Raw genomic sequence first — 23,330 nt, 5'->3', positions numbered from 1 at the left:
TTAATTTCAAATCTTTTTATGAAAATTTAAATTTTATAGAAATCTCGTGGTGGTCTTCCAGGCACTTAGGTTAGTTAAGGTTAGGTTGAAAAGAGGGTGCAGATATTAATCCGTCCCATGCCACTATGGACAAACGGCTAAGCCAGTAATCGGCTTGTTGTGCGCTCTAAAAACTATTGGGTTGCCCAAAAAGTAATTTTTCATATAGTCGGCGTTGAAAATTTTTTCAAAGCTTGTGACTCTGTAATTGCATTCTTTCTTCTGTCAGTTATTAGCTGTTACTTTTAGCTTGCTTTAGAAAAAAAGTGTAAAAAAGTATATTTGATTAAAGTTCATTCTAAGTTTTATTAAAAATGCATTTACTTTCTTTTAAAAAATCCGCAATTACTTTTTGGGCAACCCAATATAAAGTAACCTCTAAACAGAAGATTTTAAGTAAGGAATTCCGTGCTATTCACAAAATCCTTAACTGTTTTCACTACCACTTCCCTAAGTTGGTTCATGTCTGATATTGTGTCTCCACCTAAGTGCCGGTATGTGACAATGACAAAGGAAATGCCCCAACGTCTCATCATATTCCCCGCATGCCCTACACATGCTTTCACTTTGTATTGTATTGTATTGTATTTGTATTTTTATTATGATAACTTTCCAACCCGATTTTACCTAAGTGAGCTCGTAGTCCTACCAAAAGCCATACTGACCTCCTTCTTGCTTCCTTTCAGTAATAGCCTCGTCTTCTCACGATCTGGATCCCCCCATAGGATTTTCGCCGTCCTACCGACCGTTTCGTGTTTCACAATGTTGCATGAGCATTCGTCGCCCACTCCCTTAACTCAGACTGCGTCGACCCAAAAGGCTTCGGGTTAACCAAGTTTATTGACGGCAGTCCTTTGAGCTTCTCCGGCAAATTGTCTGCCCTTTCATTTCCTCTTACTCCGTTATGGCCCGTCACCCAAACTATGCGGATTTTGCCATTCTCAGAGAAGACGTTAATCTCCTTCTTACACCGCAGGACTGTTCGTGACCTTACCGTCCTGGTTGTTATTGCTCTTATGGCAAGTTTACTGTCGGTAAAGATGTTCACACTCGACGTCCTCGCTTTAGCACCACACCTCCTCACGAATTCCGAGATCGCCCAGATCTCTGCCTGCAGGACCCTATTATGGTCAGGCAGTCTAAACCAGGTCTTAGTCCCTGGGTTCTCAATGTATACCCTCAGGCCCACTCTGTCCCCTAGCTTTGATCCATCCCTGTAACATGATCTTCCAGATGACAATACTAGGGTTCCGTCAATCCAAAACTGTGCCGATGGCAGTAGTGCCTCGCACTCGACTTCAAGATTCATCTCAGGTATCTGATCGGAAACCTCTTTCCTTCTTTCCTGGTTTTCTATCGTCGCCTCGATTAAACCGCGATAGTGTGAGCTGCTCCCATCCACAATCCATTCTCCCATCGCCTTAAGTCTCATAGCCGCAATGGCTGCCTCACACTTAATCTGTGTGTTAATGGGTCGGATATCTAGAATAGTCTCCAGTGCCTTAGTGGGCGTGGTCCTCATCGCTCCGCCTATGCCAAGACAACATGTTCTCTGAATCTGTTGTATGGTCCTTATGTTGCACTTTTTCTCCATAGCAGTCTACCAAACTACTGAGGCGTAAGTAAGTATTGGTCTAATCACGCTCCTGTAGAGCCAGTGGACAATCCTAGGATTCAGTCCCCATTGTGAGACTACGGCCCGTCTACATAGTGCCCAACATCTGTGAACCTTCTCAGTACGCTCCTGAATGTGACACTTCCAATTCCCTTCCTTCGAAGGGGTGTTTTGTTGGCGTTTCGGTAGCCGAGTTATTGACGCTCTCGGATTGCCAATGCGGGGGTCGTGGTTTCGATTCCCACCAGAGACTTTGGTCTCTCGTTACTGTGGTGTTCACAATCGACTTAAAATTGTCTAAGTGAGTCTGTAAAGGACTGCCTCTCTAACTTAACCTAGGGGTGTTGTGGGGAGTGGGGTTGTCCCCCAAACAATAAGCCCAGAAAATAAATCAGAATCGTACACTACTCTCAAATATCATATTTGGACGGCATATTGCCGTTGGCCTCAAGTTTGATGTCAAATTCGTTTTCCAATATCAAATAGCTTTCATGTGAACCCCTTATTGCAATAGTCAGCAAATATGTCCTGTTTGGGGTATAAGCCCTAAAAACTATCATCATCGATCTCCACTCTCTCTCAAATTGTCATGGTTAGCAAATACATCTAATTTGGGAGTTGTTATGGGAGTAGGACGTCCGCTAGAGAGTTGGTCCCGTTGTGTTGATATCAAATTCGTGGTCTATTCCCAAATACCTTTCATTTGAGCTCCATTTTTCCATAGTCGGCAAATATGACCAGGGTGAGAGGTGTTTTGGCGGATGGGGCGGCCACTCAGTGACATGGCATTGAAAATATGTAATAGATTCGTCTTCAACTCTAAAATACCTTTTATTTGAGGCCCGTGTGTCAGCAAATACTTCCTACATGGGTGGTGTCATGGGGGTGGGATGACCCCATAGACACTTTTCCGAATATTGACATCTGATTCGTGCTTTACTCCCAAAGACCTGTCATTTGAGCCCCAATATTGCTAAGGTCGTAAATTTGTTCTCTTAGGGGAATGGTTTTGGGGAAGAGCGCCCCCAAACACTTTGTCGCACATTTGGATATCAGATTCGTAATCGCAAATATCTTTCATTTGATTCCCATATTGCCATGGTCAGTAAATAAGTCCTGTTTGCCAAGGTGTTTTGAGGAAGGGATGGACCTCCAGAAATTGGTAACACATTTGGATATCAGATTCCTGTTCTACTCGCAAACACCTTTCATTGGAGTCCCATATTACAAAGGTCGGTAAATATGTCCGATTTAGGGTCCCCCAAGCACTTGGTCCGACAATTGAATATCAGATACGTTTTATTAACTTAAATGAAAGCATTTGAGTCCCACATTGTCGTGATTGGTGTATATATATATGTATGCGGTAGGTTTTGGGGTGGGGCGGCCCCCCTAGGTACCACATACTAAATTTGGATACCAAGTTTTTGTTTTAAGGTTACAATAACAGAGCACACAAAATTTTGCTTAAATCGCACCACCCATCTCCGGGATCTGATGTTTTTTGAAAATTATGGTAAGAGGAGGGTCCGCCCCCCCTTCCGATATCAAAAAATATAGTACCCTCTTTTCACCACAGAATCATTCTGCACCATCTGTGAAAATTTCAAGGAAATCCCATCCGAGTCTATACGGAACAGACAAACAAACCAACGAACAAACACAAATTGATTTTTATACCCTCCACCATAATGGGGGTATACTAGTTTCGTCATTCTGTTTGTAACACCTCGAAATATGCGTCTAAGACCCCATAAAGTATATATATATTCTTGATCGTCATGACATTTCAAGTCGATCTAGCCATGTCCGTCGGTCCGTCTGTCTGTCTGTCGAAAGCACCCTAACTTTCGAAGGAGTAAAGTCAGGGGCTTGAAATTTTGCACAAATACCTCTTATAAGTGTAGGTTGGTTGAGATTGTAAATGAGTCAAATCGGTCCATGTTTTGATATAGCTGCCTTATAAACCGATCTTGGGTCTTGACTTCTTGAGCCTCTAGAGGGCTCAATTCTCGTCCGATTTGATTGAAAGTTTGCACGTGGTGTTTTGGTATCACTTCCAACCACTGTTCTAAGTATGGTTCAAATCGGTTAATAACCTGGTATAGCTGCTATATAAGCCGATCTGGGATCTTGACTTCTTGAGCCGCTAGAGGACGCAATTCTCATTCGATTTGACTGAAAATTTGCATGAGGTGTTTTGTTATGACTTCCAATAACTGTGCCAAGTACGGCGCAAATCGGTACATAAGGTGATATAGCTGCTATATAAACCGATCTGGGATCTTGACTTCATGAGCCTGTAGAGGCTTAATTCTCATCCGATTTAGCTGAAATTTTTCATCAGATGTTTTGTTATGAATTTCAACAAAGTATGGAGCAGATCGGTATATAACCTGATATAGCTGCCATATATACCGATCTGCGATCTTGACTTCTTGAGCCTCTAGAGGGCGTAATTCACATCCGATTTGGCTGAAATTTTGCTTCAGGTGTTTTGTTATGAATTTCAACAAAGTATGGTGCAAATCGGTATATAACCTGATATAGCTGCCATATAAACCGATCTCGGATCTTGACTTCTTGAGCCTCTAGAGGGCGCAGTTATCATCCAATTTGGCTGACATTTGGCTTTCCAACGACTTCTTCCATGACCTTCAACCTACATGTGTCTGAATCGATCTATAGCTTGATACAGTTCCCTTATAAACCGGTCTTCCGATTTTGCTTCTTGAGCACCTTCAAGGAGAAATTCTTATCCGAATGGACTGAAATATTAGATTGGGTTGCTCAAAAAGTAATTGCGGATTTTTTAAAAGAAAGTAAATGCATTTTTAATAAAACTTAGAATGAACTTTAATCAAATATACTTTTTTAAACTTTTTTTCTAAAGCAAGCTTAAAGTACAGCTGATAACTGACAGAAGAAAGACGCCGACTATATAAAAAATCCGCAATTACTTTTTGGACAACCCAATAGAATGTCTTGTACAATGTTTAGCATTCATTTGAGGTCCGAATCGGACTATAACTTGATATAGCTCCAACAGCATAACAGTTCTTATTCATTATTCTTTGTTTGCCTAAAAAGAGATGCTGCGCAAAGAACCCGACAAATGCTATCCATGGTGGAGGGTATATACGATTCGGACCGGGCGAACCTGTTAGCATATGACTCTTGGGTTTCATTGCAATATATTCTCTGTTGGCTCCTCCAGTAACCACTCGTCACACAACAATAGCCGGCAATCACTTTCTCCTACTTTAGAGTGAGCGTTGTTTCTGTGGTCAGTGCCCAAGTAGGGCCGATATATGTATGCCCTAAATTATTGTTGTTGTGGCATAAATGATTGTTACTTGTGAAAGAACAATAAATATTATTCATAAACCTCATGTGTGGTTATACACAAAAACCTCACATCCTAGCCACATAAAACTTAAACTGCAGCAGTGTTGATTCATCAACAATGTGCGGCCCGAAACCGGAAACTGAGACGTAGACTGAGAGATGCAGAATGTGGGACCTCAACCTCATCACCAACAAAGTCATGAGCGTTTTTTTTTTTTGCCAACCAATCACCGAACGACAGCCAACAACTCCCTGTTGCAGCATATCAGAAAAACACAGTTGGGTAGGTATTTTTGTGGTGGCTCAATGTCATTTATATAGAGAAAAACAACAAAGCAAAAACAAGTTTAAATTGAAGTTTATAAACCCACCATACCCAATCCTATATGAAAGTATGCAAGTGAGCATGTGTGTGTTTAAATATGATTGTGGTTATCTCGTTTCGTCTGAGTTTCAGTGTTTTTCTATAAAAAAAAAAAAAAAAACATTTTTGTTGCTGACCCCAAACTTTAAAGCCTCACAAGTTATAGGGATTTAAGGAATTTAACATTTTGACACTATAAGCCCACTGGACTAAATTGCAGAATCAACAAATTTTTGAAATGTTGAAATGAAAAACTAAAAACAAAATTGAAAGAGTATTGCAATGTCCTCGAACATACACTCACACACACATATAAGCCTTTTGCACACGGAAAAACTGAAATTTTTGAAAACGCTGACCCTTTGGCATTATATGGCCAAGGTAGGAATTGAAACTTGAGCTAAGATTATAAGGCAATATGACAAAAAAAAAAAAAACCAAATTTTATTTTTTAAAATTCAATATGACATTTTCCTAAAGCTGTTTGTGATTTTTTGAGAGCTATGAAAAACCTTAAAAAAGCAGTCGAGACCACAAACAAATTAAATTGTTTCGAAATTTGCTTTAAAAGCAAATGGAATTCAAGTAAACATGTGAAATACATGGAAGAGTGGGCTCATAAATAAAAATATTTATTTTGTACATTGTTGCGTATGATTGTTATTAATTATTGAGTTACCCTACAAATATTGGGATAACTTGGTTCATTTAAAAGCAATTTTTAATAAATATCAGCTTATATGATACAGAAATTATCATTTTAGCTTGTTAAATAAGTTTAAGTCACCCACAAAGTAAGTCGTACAGACAGGGGGTGCTACAAGACAGAAATTCGTACAAGGTGTAAATAAAGAAAAACTCCACATGACAAGATTTATACAGAACTAAAGTTATACGAATGAAATGTCGTAGAAAGATGTGGAGTAGGGAGGGTAGATTTTTAAGTAGACAAAGCGATTATCAAAATCGGAATCTACGATGAATTCAAGGAAAAGTTGTCCCAGAAACCATGGGTCTTAAATTAAAATCAAGCTTCCAGATTTTAACGGCAAGGTCCGTCCGCCTGGTGGTATCTTTATATAGGAGATATACCTAGCTTTTAAATGGGTAATGGTACATTCCATACCAAATTTTAAAACTATAGCCCTTACATTCTTCAATGTGTCAATCGGCCGATACACATATATGTTAGCTATATTTCAATCTTAACCGATTTTTATCAAAATTCAATCATTTTGCCTTAGGCTTGAAACATGACTCGAAAATAAAAAATCGCCCAGACGAAAAGTCGTAAAGAGGAAAAAGCCGTCAGAAGAGGAGTCACATAGATGGAAGTCATACAAACATGACCTCACCTTGACTACAAAAAAAGGACATATGGACAAACAATAGATAAAGAACACATTGATAGGCAGACCCAGCCAAGGATCTTTGTGCTGATGCGTTTAGGTTTAAAAGATAAATTATTTACGGACAGACTTTGTCTTAAAAATCTGGAAGCATCATTTTTACTTTAGTTTCTTAGTTTCGTTTGCGTATGCGTTAATGGAGAATATAGGAAACGTATAAACTACGAGTTGTACAACGGCTGTGTTGGCTAGGTCATGTTGCCAAAATGGATGAAGAAGCTCCATCAAAGAAGTCTTTTGAAGGCAAACACGGTGGTACACGCAAACCGGGAAGACCAAACGCCCGATGGAAAGATCAAGTGGTGGAAGACACCTCGAAACTTGTTTTCAGAGATTTTAGAATAAGCGCAGAAGATCGAGGCACTTGGAAAGCTATCCTTCGTTCGGCTAATGGAACAAATGTATTGTCGTTTAGGGCGGAAAGTTGTCCAACTCGGAAAGTCATAAAAGAAGGAAAATCGTACAAGACGGAAAGTCCTACAAGACTGAAAGTCGTATCAAGAGGGAAAGTAGTACAAAATGGAAAGTCGTACAAGACGAAAAGTCGTACATGACGCAAAATCATAAAATACTGAAAGTCGTACAAGACGGAAAGTCGTACAAGACGGAAAGTCGTACAAGACTGAAAGTTGTCCAAGATGAAAAGTCGTGCAAGACTAAAATCATAAAAGACGGAAATTCTTTCAATATGGGAAGTCATACAAGACGAAAAGCAATACAAGACAAAGAATCGTAAAGACAAAAATTCGTTCAAGACAAAAAAACGTACAAGATAAAAAGTCGTACAATACAAAAAGTCGTACAAGACAAAAAGTCATACAAGACGGAAAGTCGTACAAGACGGAAAGTCGTACAAGACGGAAAGTCGTATAAGACGGAAAGTCGTATAAGACGGAAAGTCGTATAAGACGCACAAGACAAAAAGTCGTACAAGACAAAAAGTCGTACAAGACGGAAAGTCGTACAAGACGGAAAGTCGTACAAGATGAAAAGTCGTGCAAAACTAAAGCCATAAAAGACAGAAATTCTTTCAATGTGGGAAGTCATACAAGACGGAAATCGCACAAGACGAAAAGCAATACAAAACAAAGAATCGTAAAGACAAAAATTCGTTCAAGACAAAAAAACGTACAAGATAAAATGTCGTACAATACAAAAAGTCGTATAAGACGGAAAGTCGTACAAGACAGAAAGTCGTACAAGACGGAAAGTCGTACAAGACGGAAAGTCGTACAAGACAGAAATTCGTACAAGACGGAAAGTCGTACAAACGGAAAGTCACGTACGACTGAAAGTCGTACAAGGCGGAAAGTCGTACAAGACAGAAAGTCATACAAGACGGACGGTGGTACAAGACGGAAAGTCATACAAGACAAAAAGTCGTACAAGAAAGTCGTAGAAGATAGTCGTACGACTGAAAGTTGTACAAGGCGGAAAGTCGTACAAGACAGAAAGTCAAGCAAGACGGAAGGTGGTACAAGACCGAAAGTCGTACAAGACAAAAAGTCGTACAAGACAAAAAGTCGTACAAGACGGAAAGTTGTACAAGGCGGAAAGTCGTACAAGACAGAAAATCATACAAGACGGAAGGTGGTACAAGACGGAAAGTCGTACAAGACAAAAAGTCGTACAAGAAGGTCGTACGACTGGAAGTTGTACAAGGCGGAAAGTCGTACAAGACAGAAAGTCATACAAGACGGAAGGTGGTGAAAGACGGAAAGTCGTACAAGACTGAAAGTCGTATAAGACGGAAAGTCGTACAAGAAAGTCGTACGACTGAAATTTGTACAAGACGGAAAGTCATACAAAACGGAAAGTCCTACAAGACGAAAGTAAAACTGAAAGAAAGACTGAAATTCGTAAGAGACAGAAAGTCATAAAAGACGGAAAGTCGTACAAGGCCGAAAGCCGTTAAAGACAGAAAGTCGTTCAAGACAGAAGGTCCTTCAAGTCGTACAAGAAAGTCGTACGACTGAAATTTGTACAAGACGAAACTAAAACCGAAATTCATAAGAGACAGAAAGTCATAAAAGACAGAAAGTCGTACAAGGCCGAAAGCCGTTAAAGACAGAAAGTCGTTCAAGACAGCAGGTCCTTCAAGTCGTACAAGAAAGTCGTACGACTGAAAGTTGTACAAGACGGAAAGTCGTACAAGACGGAAAGTCATACAGGACGGAAAGTCGTACAAGACGGAAAGTCGTACAAGACGGAAAGTCGTACAAGACGGAAAGTCGTACAAGACGGAAAGTCGTACAAGACGGAGAGTCGAACAAAACGGAAAGCCGTACAAGACGAAAAGTTTTACAAGACGAAAGTCAAACTGAAAGAAAGACTGAAATTCGTAAAAGACAGAAAGTCATAAAAGACGGAAAGTCGTACAAGGTGGAAAGCCGTTAAAAACAGAAAGTCGTTCAAGACAGAAACTCCTTCAAGACGGAAAGTCATTCAAGACAGAAAGTCCTTCAAGACGGAAAGTCGTTCAAGACTAAAAGACGTTCAAGATGGAAATTAGTTAAAGACTCAAAGATGTACAAGGCGAAAATTTCGCAGGACGAAAAACTCTACGAGACGAAAGTAGCAATCGACGAAAGTTATATGGAACCAAAAATTAAAAAACAAGTAAAAAGGCATTAGTTTTGGCCGCGACAAAACTTTGGGTACCCACCACCTGTGGGATATATGTAAAACCATATTTTGCTATAAACCGTCCGGCGTTTAAGGCATTACTTAAGCACCCTTAACAGCTACATCTAAATAAGGTCCAATTCGGACCAAATTCGGCACGTACAATGAGCAGTCTAAAAAATACAAGTCACTGTTCAATTGTGGTTCAATATTGGCCTTTTTGGCAGCTATATCAAAATATAGACCGATCGGAACCATAGGATACAGATGTTGAAAAACCTAACATATATCGCTGTGCCAAATTTTGCGAATCCGGTAATAAATGCACCTTTTAATAGGCCAAGACTTGAAATCGAGAAAACGGTCTATATGGCAGCTATATTTAAATCTGGAGCGATCTGGGCCATATTCAAAAAAGATATCGAAGGTTCGAACGCAACCCACAGTCTCAAATTTCAGCAAAATCAGACAATAAGTGCGCCTTTAATGGGCCCAAGATCTTAAATCGGAATATCGGTCTATATGGCAGCTATATCCAAATCTGGACCGATCTGGACCAAGGTTAAGAATCATGTCGAGTGGCTTAATGCAATTCTCTGTTTTAAATTTCTGAAAAATCGGATAACAAATGTGTATGTCGGCAGATCGGTCTATATAGGGCATATACCATGATATAATATGACATAGCCCATCTCCTAACATAACCTGTCTATGGATAGGAAAAGAATCTGTGCAAAGTTTCCGCTCAATATCTCTATTTTTAAAGACTGTAGCGTAATTTCAACAGATGGACGGACAGACGGACGAATTTGGCTAGATCATCTTAGATATTTCCGACGATCAAGCATATAAAGGGTGATTTTTTAAGAGCTATAGAAAAGTTTTTCAAAAAAAAAAAAAAAATGAAATTCAGAAAATTTAAACCTTTTTTTTGATTCGAAAATTTCGCACCAAACGCAAATCGTGCAAGACGAAAAGCTCTACGAGACGGAAAGTAGTAATCGACGAAAGTTATTGGGTTGCCCAAAAAGTAATTGCGGATTTTTTAAAAGAAAGTAAATGCATTTTTAATAAAACTTAGAATGAACTTTAATCAAATATACTTTTTTTAGAAAGAATGCAATTACAGAGTCACAAGCTGTGAAAAAATTTGTCAACGCTGACTATATGAAAAATCCGCAATTACTTTTTGGGCAACCCAATATATAGAACCAAAAATTAAAAAACAAGTAAAAAGGCATTGGTTTTGGCCGCGACAAACTTTGGATACCCACCACCTGTGGGAGATATGTAAACCATATTTTGTCTTAATCCATAATTGTCTTCCAATGCATCAATTGAAGCGGCCTAGTCTGTGTAGACATGAGCTCTAATATAGCCCCACAAAAAATAGTCTAACGACGTTAAATTGCACGATCTAGGCAGCCAATTGACCGGTCCTGAAAGTAAAATAAAATGTTTACCGAATTCGCCTCTCAATAAGTGCATAGTTACGCGTGCTGTTTGGCATGTGGCACAGTCTTGTTGAAACCGCATCTCATGCAAGTCAAGCTCTTGTATTCTGGGCAAACAAAAGTTGGATATCATCTCACGGTAGCGCTCACCATTCACAGTTAAGCTACGATTCGCACCATCTTTGAAGAAGTACGGCCCAATGATGATTGTTTTTATGTTAAAAGCAACAAGTCCAAGGTGAGAATCCATTGCTAATTCAAAGCAAGTTTAAGACCAATTGCTTTTTGTTTAGGTCACTACACCCATAAAAAACGGGTTTCATCCACAAAAAACGATTTCGGTATCCCTAAAGTCACCAGGATTTTTGTTAGATTGCTAAAATGACCAAAACTGACCTTTCAAGTTTTTTTTCCTCTCCACATAATTGAAATACTAACTCATCTTTGCAAAAGATTTACTTAGATTTAAGGCCTTCTACTTAATACGGCTATTATGTTTTAAGCTTCACCTAATCTCATATTGAATTTCCTTTTCATCTCACATGTAAAACAAAATCGATTAACGATTTTCTCTTCACAAAAAAACCCCTTTTCCCAAAAAATTCCTTTTGCACACCAAAGGCAAGCCATTGTTGTCGATATAAAATTCCCATTGGAATTTGGACGAATTGAACTTGCCAAATGGTGGTGGCCATAAATTCTTATAGCCCCATTTATTTAGACCAAAAACATTCTCCGCCTTTTTTTTTCTTGTTCACTTTCTCAAAACCACAATTGTACACATAAACACTTGGGGGGGGAGCAGCAACATTTGAGATACCACGAATTAACCTACTATTGAGTGATTTTCAATGGTTTCCCTGCTGATAAGAATAAAATCATCCTCTGGCCCATTTCAATGTGCTAGCGTCAAGCCAGGCCCGAACAAAGAAATCTGACTAGCTCTGCATGATACTGGCACTAAATGAAAACATTTTTATGGTTATGTGAACATGCTTTTATGAAGAATCACCGCTTTTGGTTAGCCAACGTCCAAAGGAAACCCGCCGATTGAAAGGTGGCATGCATGCCAGGCGAGGAGAGTCGGTAAGAAAAAAGCAACAAATTCTAAAGGCTAGGGTAAGAAGAATTGCAAGAAAGAGAAAGTAGCTATGCAGACAAAGGAAAAAGTAAAGTATGCTTTTGAACAAAAGGCCTTAGCAGGGCTGCTAGTAGCCCAGCCGAGCAGACATTTATAAAGATAAAAATGTAGATAAGCAAATTGTTTAACAAGAAATTGTTGAGATTTATCTTGGCCCTTCATAAATCACCAAAGGGACAAAACAAAAGACAAAGTAGGCTAAAAGTGGGCGAAATTAAAGAAAATTAATGTTTTTTTGTGGAAAAGAAAATGGGGGGGAAATTAAAACCAAATTTTCTGGGTCATTTTCAGCTTAAAGTTAGGAAGAGCTGGAAGGGTTGAGAGTAACAAAACATAAAACATATGATGCTTTAAATTGATTCAAACTAGGGTTTTGTAGAAGAAAAAAATTAAAAATTTGGTATATATCTTTAAGAATAGGCATACTGATATACATTTAAACTGTATTTGGGTTTAAATTAGGCTTAATCTGAACTTTGTACCGCAAACCGATACTAATATTTCACTCTTCTGTGTAGCTTTAGCCTAAATGTTGTCGATATGAGTGCTTTATATGTGGGTATTTGGCGCAGAGGTTGCCATGTTCGCCTATGAAGCCGAACGCCTGGGTTCAAATCCCCACGTGAACATCAGACAAAAATTTTAGCGCCAGTTATCCCTTGATTAATGCTGCCCACATTTCTAAGGTTTCCGGCCATATTAAAACTTCTTTAGCAAGTGCTGTAGCTATGCGGCACATCGATCGAACTCGTCATAAAAAGTAGGCCCCTTATCATTAAGATTAAAACTTTATTCGATATGAGAGAGTTATCTCAATAAAAAAATTGGCATATATAAATACAAAAAATTTTCTGGAAGAATAAATAAACTAAATTGTATGTCCTAAAGGTCTTATATGACATTCATATAGTGAAGCCTCATTTGTTACCTTTAAAATAATGTCAAAATTTCCACAAAAAAAACTTAAAATAGTAAAATTTTATTGCTTTTTATAGAGGGCAGTTGCTATTAATAATAATCATACGCTACGGTGAACCAAAATTAAAAATTTTAATCTTGATATGATTTCTTCAGTGATGAGATAAATACCACAGCAATAATGTTTTCTATTTCCCTTTTAGATCTAAACAGATCTCAATCAAAATTTTCTAATTTGAAATTATTCATATACTACCATTAAGAGATCGGAGGCCACCGTAGCGCAGAGGTTAGCTTGTCCGCCTATGACGCTGAACGCCTGGGTTCGAATCCTGGCGAGACCATCAGAAAAAATTGTCAGCGGTGGTTAACATGGACTAATGCTGGCTACATTTGTAAGGTTTTTTGGCCATATTAAAACTTCCCTAACAAGTGATGTCACTATGCTGCACGTCATTCGAACTCATCATAAAAAGAAAGGTCCCTTATTATTAAGCTTAAAACTTTATTTGATATGAGAAAATTATCTTTATAGAAAACTTGATACATATAATTACTAAAAATTTTCTTGAAGAAAGAACCAATTTGTTTTTGTACCTTCTCTGCGTAATTTGTATGCCTTTAAGGCCTTATATGGCATTCATAGAGTGAAGTCTCATTTGTTACCTTTCAAAAAATGTCGAAATTTTCAAAAGATCTTATTATGGTAAAATGTTATTGCTATTTTATAGAGGACAGTTGTTATTAATAATAATCATACGCTACGGTGAACCAAAATTAAAAATTTTAAAATTGGATATGATTCTTTCTATGATGAGATAAATACCATAGCAATAATGTTTTCTATTTCTCTTTAGATCTCAATCTAAATTTTCTAATTTGAAACTATTCATACACTACCATTAAGAGATCAGAGGCCACCGTAGCGCAGAGGATACATATAATTACTAAAAATTTTCTCGAAGAATAAATAAACATTTGGTTTTTGTGCCTTCTCTGCCTAAATTGTATGTCTTAAAGTTCTTATATGGCATTCATATAGTTAAGCCTCATTTGTTACCTTTAAAATAAAGTCGAAATTTCCAAAAAAAAAACTTATTATGGTCAAATTTTATTGTATTTTTTATAGAGGACACTCGCTATTAATAATAATCATACGCTACGGTGAACCAAAATTAAAAATTTTAATTTTGATATGATTCCTTCAATGATGAGATAAATACTACAGCAATAATTTTTTCTATTTCCCTCTTAGATCTAAACAGATCTCAATCAAAATGTTCTAATTTGAAAAAATTCTTATACTACCATTCAGACACCAATTATCCCAGATATGAGACCCTAATGTACAATTTTCTGTCACAAATATATCAGAGCAAGTCATACACACGATAGTTGAATAAAATTGTTTCATTATCACTGTCTTTGTGGTTTTTACCACAACACTTAACCCATTGACACCTCAACCTCAATACCCTTGTCCGATTTTGATGGCATTAAATAAACGAGGGTTGCCTTGGTATGGTGGATTCAACCAAGGCCGTAGTTGACTCCAAGACGAATTTCGGAAAGGTAGTCCAAAATCAGTTGGTGCTCCAGAAACCAATGATATTGCAAGATCGTTATGCGATATATCGTGAGATTGAGGCAGTCTTACGCATAAGTGGGAACAGCATGAAAATTTGACCGTCAAAAAAATTTGTTCGCGTTGGAACCCACACAATTTATCAATGGCTTAAAAGGGCTGGTGTCGATTGTTCGAAAGAAATGCACCAAATATATAAAACACCAGCATTTTTGAGCACTCAAAACATCGTATAGTCTTGAATTGGTATCGAATGACTTCTTTTTATTCTGGTACGTTCTGATAGGTTCAGAATGCATGTTTTGGAGATATCTCAATCAGAGTGGCAAAAATGCTTCGACAATTGGTTCAAACGCATGCAAAAGTCTAAAGATCTTAATGGGGAATATTTTCAAAAATAATAAAGCAATTTTCGATGATTAATATTTGTTTTTGTGTTCTCTAATACCGAAATATTGGGTTGCCCAAAAAGTAATTGCGGATTTTTTTAAAAGAAAGTAAATGCGTTTTTAATAAAACTTAGAATGAACTTTAATCAAATATACTTTTTTTACACTTTTTTCTAAAGCAAGCTAAAAGTAACAGCTGATAACTGACAGAAGAAAGAATGCAAATACAGAGTTACAAGCTGTGAAAAAATTTGTCAACGCCGACTATATGAAAAATCACGCAATTACTTTTTGGGCAACCCAATAAACAGGCAACTCGCGTATTGATTATTAAGTGCATATTTATTGTTGTAGTAAATTTTTAAAAAAATAAAAAAAAACATAAAAAGTTTTGTAAATAACTAAGAAAAAAAGTTTTTATTCATTTCCTAAGCCACTATGTTTTAAAAACAACAAAAAAGACTTTTTATGAATATGTTGCGAATAAAAATGGATTTTAACAACTTTGACAAAAAATCGCACCTACTGTCATAAGCAGTAGGCTTATTGCTATGAGTTTATTTTTTTTTTATAAAAACCACCATCAAATCTCACTCCTAGGAGTTTTGAGAAAATTTTTTGTTTGATTATTTGAGCTATAAAAATGGCCGACTTTCGGCAAGCCAATTCTCGCCCAAAACATGACATATAATGGAAAACGGTCCCAATGTGGTTTGTGTCTGTGGGGCTTTCCTTTTCTATTGCAAAGAAAAAATCTCCGAACTTTGAGCTCGTTACAGAGAGAAACAAACGAAAAGTAGAAAAATTTTTTTTAAGGGTTTCATTCGTCCACTTTATGCCAACCCAAATTAGAATAAAATATCCTCAAGCTAGAATTTTTTCTAAATAAGAAAATTCAAAATTTTCTCTATGAATGAACAGTGATCGTTTTTGACCACTTTCCAACGAATATTTCCTGCAACCTGAGTTTTAATTAGACATACATATAATGAAGTCTAATTTCTTACCTTTCTAATAACGTTTTAATTACATATAATGTTTAACAGGGTCAAATTCTATGGCTTATTTATAGAAAGTACTCAAAATTAATATAAATCATACGCTACCGTGGACCAACATTAAAAACATTTTAATTTTGCTATGATTCGTTCTAGATCTAGAGCCACTTGAATATTTAATTGAATACCATAGAAGGAATCATTTTTATAACCTTCCTTTAATTCATACAGATGTCAATAAAATTAAAAAAATCAGAAAAAGCGATACAGAAAGCCGGTCAAACGGTTTTGAGCAACATCGCATATATTGCATTACTTTTGAAATGAATATACCCCCTATCCTACGGTGGTGGGTATAAAAATTGAGTTTTTTACATTTGATATAAAAATATATAAATTAAGGATTCTGAGCTTGAATGTGTTAGATCTGTTAAATTTTCATTTAATTTAAACCAATTTCCTAGCGCCTATACCATATTTGTATAATTAATACACGGCCCCAATTGTTATCTTGTTCTCCAATTTGGTTGCTGCTAACTATCTTAAAAAATAGGGAAAATATTAAATTTTTTGTTAAATGACTCAATAATTAATAACAATCATACGCTATGATGGCCCAAAGATCAGATTTATGGTTTCTGACTATTTTTTGTGTGTTTTACATGTATGTATAGGTTTTTGTTCACTAAATTTTTAGGATCTGAATAATTTAAAAGGTTTTCTAGCACTATGTGTGTTTATTTGGAATCTTAGAAACTGTCAACAGTTGAATTTTGATTGATCATTTTCAAAATTCAAAAGAAAAGAAAAATAAATAAGAAATATTATTCGTTTTTTCCAGTATTCTAAAACTTATTTCATGTCCCAAAAAGACTGCAATTTGTTTACTTTCTTTCTAAAAAAATTTATTTAATTTTATCATCTTTTAAAAAAATTAAGTTATTGTATTTAATGTTTGTTATAAATGCCGAATAATTAATAACAATCATACGCTATGATGCACAGTGGTCCAGAAATGAAATACATTAGTCAAAAGTTTATAACATCGGTTCTAGAAAGAATTTTTTAATTATGTCCAGTCTCTTTTCGGTATATTGGAACAATTTGCCTATTGGGACATTCATATGCTTTGATGATCATACAAATAATTAAAAATAATCATACGCCACTATGGAACATATAAAACAGAATTGATTTAATATTAAAATGTTTACCAAAAACCTTGAAAATTTTGATTTTCCGCCGTTAAACAATCTTCTTATTTCCTTCTTCTTATTTTTTGTACCAAAAACATTATTAAAAAATATAATTTTCTTTAAGTTTTGACCACCGTACATACACTCCCAATATATGTAGTCTAAACAACAATTTTCTTGCCTCCAATCTTTTGTATACAATTTCATACTCTACAAGCCACAAAAAGAAAAAAAGTCTCTACTCACACACTGTGATTTCTCCCCCAAAAAATTTTGTTAGTCGGCTCACAATCCCCAGTAGTATACTTTAATTCTTGTGTCAAAACAAGCAAAAGAACATTTAAGATTTTCCTTGAATTTTTGTTATGCTCTGACTTTGTACATATTAATTAATCATTAGCATTTTGTTTATCTAAAGTCAACTTGAAATGCTTTATGAGAGCAAGAGCTATGAGGAAAAAATTTAAATTTTTTCTTTTTTTATGGTTCAATGGAAATGGGAAAAATGAAACCCCAAAAACAAAAAAAAAATAAATCTAAACAAATCGCCTTGCCATTATGAACTGTCAAGTAAATATATTTTTTCAATATTTTCCGCTTGTTTATTGAAGCATAATTTTAGGCGTGCAAAGGAAGAGAGCCATTACAATTGTTTTGCCCAAGGGTTTTTTTTTATAAATAATTTATATTGTTTTCAATTATTAAAATCAATCTTGGGCAAATAGCCCAAAGTCGTTTCCTTATTTTCATTCCCATCAAGCATCAATTACTCAATTCTATAGCCTTCCAGCTTCCTGCTTAACACTTGTCCCAAGAAGGCCATGCCAAAGCAGACTTGAATAATTTATGCAACAACTATTTTCTGGGTTACTCTTGACTGGGTAGTAGCTGCTTTTTATGTTCTTGTTTTTCTCTCTTAACTCCCCTTGAAAATGATTTTAAATTTTGACACCTTTGTTTTTGCTGGGACATGAAACTTTCATGCGGTAACTGTTGCCTACATTTAGGCTGGTAATAATTTCCCTAGTTTTGTAGAGTGCTTTTTTCGTGCACTTGTTTTTTTTCTCTTCTTTTACTTTTTTGGTTGAGCTTTCAAGGTTTTTCTTACGCCCTGCACACTTTTTACCTTGGCTATAAATTTTATTGCCAATTTTACGTTTTATGGCCCTTTATAAAATATTTGTTTTAATATAATTGAGTGTCTTTGCCAGCAGGTTTAATTTTCCCCCTGTTGTGTATGGGTGTTGGTTCATTGGCATGTTATTTTGAATCAAAGGAATTAAGGTGTTTTTTTTTATTTAGAAGTAATATAATGGCTAAGAATTTAAAGAAAGATAATTTGTCGAATTTGTCGAAAGCAGAAAAAAAACCTGAAGGGGAAGAATTAAGTAAATATTTTTATTGTAAACTCCACCATAGTATGTTAACACCATAGATGTTAACTAAATAGGGGTGAGTTTTATCCTCTCTTTATAGGATTTTGGTCACAAATGGGGTAGTGAAGGACCAGAGAAATATGCTTCTCTCGTCCTCTAGATATTCGACGACCAATGTGTTTGACAGAAACCCCAGAAAGCCAAACCGGAATCGATCCAGGGCTAGGTAATTTGTCGCTCACACCGTCGCTTAAGAAAATTTCGGAAAGATCGCCTAAAAGATCAACGGCAGGGAAGTTGATTGAACGCGAGAAATTTCCCTTTGGAATCCCTAAGCTCAACGCTCGATCTTGGTCCTTTGGGCTTGCATATTTACTGTTCGGAGAAGATGACTGTGCTAGGACTGATGGAATCAGGAACCTGGCGCCTCCAAAAACTTCTCGATATTGCGACGGGCCAAGATTGCATCATGACTGTGGGGTAAGAGCACCGCAATAGACTACATTCCAGGGAGCTCGTTTTTTTCGATATTTGGATTCCGTCTTCCCAGAAATGATAATCAGTCTAACCACCTTTTTTTGGGCTCTAGTGGTTGCAATAGGTCTAAATGGACAGTTCATTTATTGCACGTTGTTATTCCAACTACTATAGGGTAGGGGTATATTACATAAGTAATTTCGTTTGGAAAACATCGATATCTCATTTTCCGACACTAAAAAGTATATATATTGTTGATTGTCGTACAATTCCTAGACGATTAAACGATGACCGGGTCTTTCCATCCGTGTGAGAATAGCACGATCCGCATCGTTTGGTTGCCGAACCATAGCGGAGTAACTGTCAATGAGAAGGCATATGATTTGGCAGTGAAGGTAAAAGAAATGCCGTCAACAAACTTGGTATACCCGAAGCTTTTCAGGTCGATGCAGTCCGAGTTAAGGTCGTGGGCGACGAATGCGCATGCAACCCTGTGGAACAATAAAACGGTCGGTAGGACGTCGAAAATCCTATGGGGAGATCCAGACCGTGAGAAGTCAGTAGGACTACGAGCTCACTTAAGCAAAATTGGTGCAGCAAGTGATATGTGTGCAAAGTTTCTTAAAAATTGGTCCAGATTTAGATATAGGCCCCATTTATAACCTTCATTGATATGGACTTTTAAAGCTGTGGAAGCCTTATTTTTGGTTCGATCTTCACAATATTTAATATGAGGTGTATTGACAGCCTAATATATCGACAAAATTTTAGAAAAATCGGTCTAGACTTTCATCCGATATGGTGTTTTAAGGCTGTAGCTAAATTGTAGTTAAATTGAATGAGTTGTTTTATGTGACAACCTAGTGCAAGGGCGAAATTTCAAAATAATCGATTCAGATGTAGATTTAACTCCCATATATGCATTTCATACGTTATGGCCTTTAAAGACTTTAGAGCCAAAATTTTAGGGCGATCTTAACAAGATTTTTTGCGAGATGTTTTATTTGACGTCTCAATATGTGGTCAAAATGTCATTAAAATCGATCCTGTCATGGGACAAAATATCTAATATAGCATTTCATTCGAAAATGTATAAGGAGCCACAACACTTAACCCAATTTGACGTCCCAGTATGTGTGCAAAGTTTCATAAAAATCGGTACAGATTTTGATATTGCTTCAATAAATTAATTAATTTTATTCTTTTTATTTTACTATATTTAATTCTTTTTTTATTTCATTTCATATCATTCCATTTCTTATCATTTCATATCATTTCATATCATTTCATACCATTTCATTTCATTTCGTTCCATTCAATCTCATTCCATTTTATTTTATTTTATTTTATTTTATTTTATTTTATTTTATTTTATTTTATTTTATTTTATTTTATTTTATTTTATTTTATTTTATTTTATTTTATTTTATTTTATTTTAATTTATTTTATTTTATTTTATTTTATTTTATTTTATTTTATTTTATTTTATTTTATTTTATTTTATTTTATTTTATTTTATTTTATTTTATTTTATTTTATTTTATTTTATTTTTTTTTATTTTATTTTATTTTATTTTATTTTATTTTATTTTATTTCATTTTATTTCATTTTATTTTATTTTATTTTATTTTATTTTATTTTATTTTATTGTATTTTATTTTATAAATATTTTTAAATATAGTCTCATTTTTATTCATTACGCTTAATTATTTTAGAAATTTTGTACTGTTTTTTATTAGCTAGAAATTAATTTTAATGATCATACGCTGCATGAGCTTCGGTGTAAAATATAGTCATACGCCACCTTGTACAACTATTACAAATAATCATACGCTCCCCATGTCTACCATTTATTTTTATAAATGCCACGTGCCTTTATCTCATCAAACATAAAATTCACCTGTCATTGTTAAACTAGTAAAACTGGTTTAAATATTTAGCTATATCTTAATGACTTAGAGACCTGGGATTACACATAACACCACAAAAAACTTCCAAATAGTATAGAACGTTGAACTTTGACCTAAATATTATCTAGAATTAAAATTGAAAAAATAACAACACCCGCAAAATACATAAAATATTTTTTTAGTGCTATCATCCACTTCATACACCTTCCCCCCGTTTTAAAAGAGGAACATGTTTCCACGCACTTACTACTACTTGAGCTAAAAACATTAAAAGTACAATTAAATGATCATAAAAATTTTAGTACTTCAACAGGCAAGTGAAAATTCAAGTACTCAACACCACATGAACTCATGCTAAAGAATATGGAAGCAGCAGCTCATGCCAAAGTAAAACATGGCAAAAATTACCCCCACTCCTTGGAGCCGTGCAACCTAGGGAGCTTGCACACGCTCGCGTCATTTTTGCTGTTTCTAGCTACCAAAACCCTAGAATCCTTGCTTAAGTTTTCTTTTTTCAAGTATAACCATCTCTGAAGAGAGAGCGAGAATGTTGTAAAACTTAAATATTTATTTTTATAGCAAACATTTCTTCTGGGCGAAAATGTTCTTGCATTTTTATTTTTGTTTTTTGAGTTACCAAGGGTATGGGTCAGTGTGTCTGCTATCTATTTTTTATGTGCCTGTCCCTCAGAATGTCTGTTTGTGTTTAAGTGTTCTGCGATCTGCTGGTATGTTGTCGTGTCACTATGACTTAATTTTGAAAATATTTATGTATTAAGAAATTAAGGCAAATATATAAATGCCAGGAAACTTTTTTGTTTGTTTAAGTATGACTTCAACATTTGAAATAAAGCCAGATCATGGAGGAAAAGCGTTTTGAATTTGAAACTAGGGCAAGCAATACACATTTCGGGAATTATTAAAAGAAGAAGAAAATTTGTTTCTGGGGTTTACGCATTTTTTTTTTGCGTTATTATATGAAAAATTATAAAATTTATTGATTTCGTAAGCAAAAGCTTAAAAAAGTAACCTTTTGTTGGTTTTAGAATATCCTATACTTGGTCATATATTTTTTCCTGGTTCTCACACTTCTGATCTTTCAATTTTTGTCTAAATCTCTAAAAACATTTTAGTTATTCTTGATATAGAAGGCATTTGATCACGAAACACTTTTATTAATAACAATCATACGTCACCGGTACCAAATTCTTGATACATAAGGCATTTGATCAGTACACCCTTTTAATAATAACAATCATACGTCACCGGTACCAAATAAAATACTTAAAATAAAAAGAGATTTAAAAACATTTCGTTACAGAAAAATTGCTTAAAGGGACTGAAAGAAGAACTGTTTCTCTTTGAGCTCATTTATGGCCTTAAAGTCAACCCTTTACTCTAGATATATAAAGAATTATCTTAGGCAGCATAAATAATAATAATCATACGGCACCGAAGCCAAAGCAATTTTCTATTATTAAGGGATAATCTATGACAAAAACAAATATTTTAAAAGAGTTTATGGGAAAAGGCTTCTGCACAAATACAAAAATTTTAAACTTTTTATTATATTTTTTTTAATGTATAAACATTTTTGTTTAAGACTCTTGAGAAATTCCGTTTTGTTTTCGTAACTTTTCTGCTTGATTGATGTCCTTATTTTTTTCGCAGAGCTTTTCTTTTATTTGACTTATTTAAATTTTAATTCACTTTGAAATGTTTTTAAAAGCCTTAGTCATGTTTCCCATATTAATAACACTTTACAGTATAAACATGCATTCCCCTGAGTCCGGGAGTTACTTCAATGCATACATAATAAGGCTAAAATGCTAGCACTCAACCTAAACGAAATGAATTACGACATTTCACCAACGACAAGAGAAACTCCAGGGTCATATTAATTTCACACCTACCCCAAAACAAAGAACAAAAAAGGAAAAAAAACACAACAAGTACTCCCTATATTTTGGGTAAGGATTTTCCTTTTGTTTTTGGGGAAAAATTTTACCATTAAAACTTATGGCGGTTACGAGATTTGTATAATGGCGTCAATGGCCAACTCTGCTAATGCTGTACTGTGATGATTAAGACTTGGATGATTATTTTGATATTGCCGAGCTTGGTGTCATTTGTTTGCTGGCAATTGACATTGATTCAAATTTGATTGTAATATATGATGGTTTCCTTCCTATTTCCATTTTCTTTGTGTTATGGAAATGCAACACATCAAATGTACTGGAAAAATTTATTTCCTTATTATGACACTTTTCCTCTCGATCTCGTTATCCCTCTCTCACACCACTGCCAGTGTTAAACAATGAGAAGGAAGAAAATTTAAAGCAATTTAGGTTAATCATTATATTGACAACATTCAGCAACTTCTAATAAATAACAAAATGGTCAAAGGACTTACGGGACAAGAAATTTTTTCAACTAAATATTCTTCAAAGTTTTTATAAAAAACTTAAACTTTCTATTTTAAAC

General features: G+C 35.3%; 1 protein-coding gene across 8 annotated transcripts in view; it reads left to right on the top strand.

Annotated features, from left to right (window-relative positions):
* LOC106087027 (potassium voltage-gated channel protein eag-like) overlaps window positions 1-23,330 on the top strand; it is a 295,197-nt gene that overhangs the window by 147,356 nt on the left and 124,511 nt on the right. The gene's annotated exons all lie outside the window — the stretch shown is intronic.

This window comes from Stomoxys calcitrans, chromosome 4 (assembly GCF_963082655.1).
Source record: "Stomoxys calcitrans chromosome 4, idStoCalc2.1, whole genome shotgun sequence".
NCBI classification, from domain to species: domain Eukaryota; kingdom Metazoa; phylum Arthropoda; class Insecta; order Diptera; family Muscidae; genus Stomoxys; species Stomoxys calcitrans.
The sequence above is the reverse complement of the archived record's forward strand: the minus strand, read 5'-3'. Positions and strand labels throughout refer to the sequence as shown.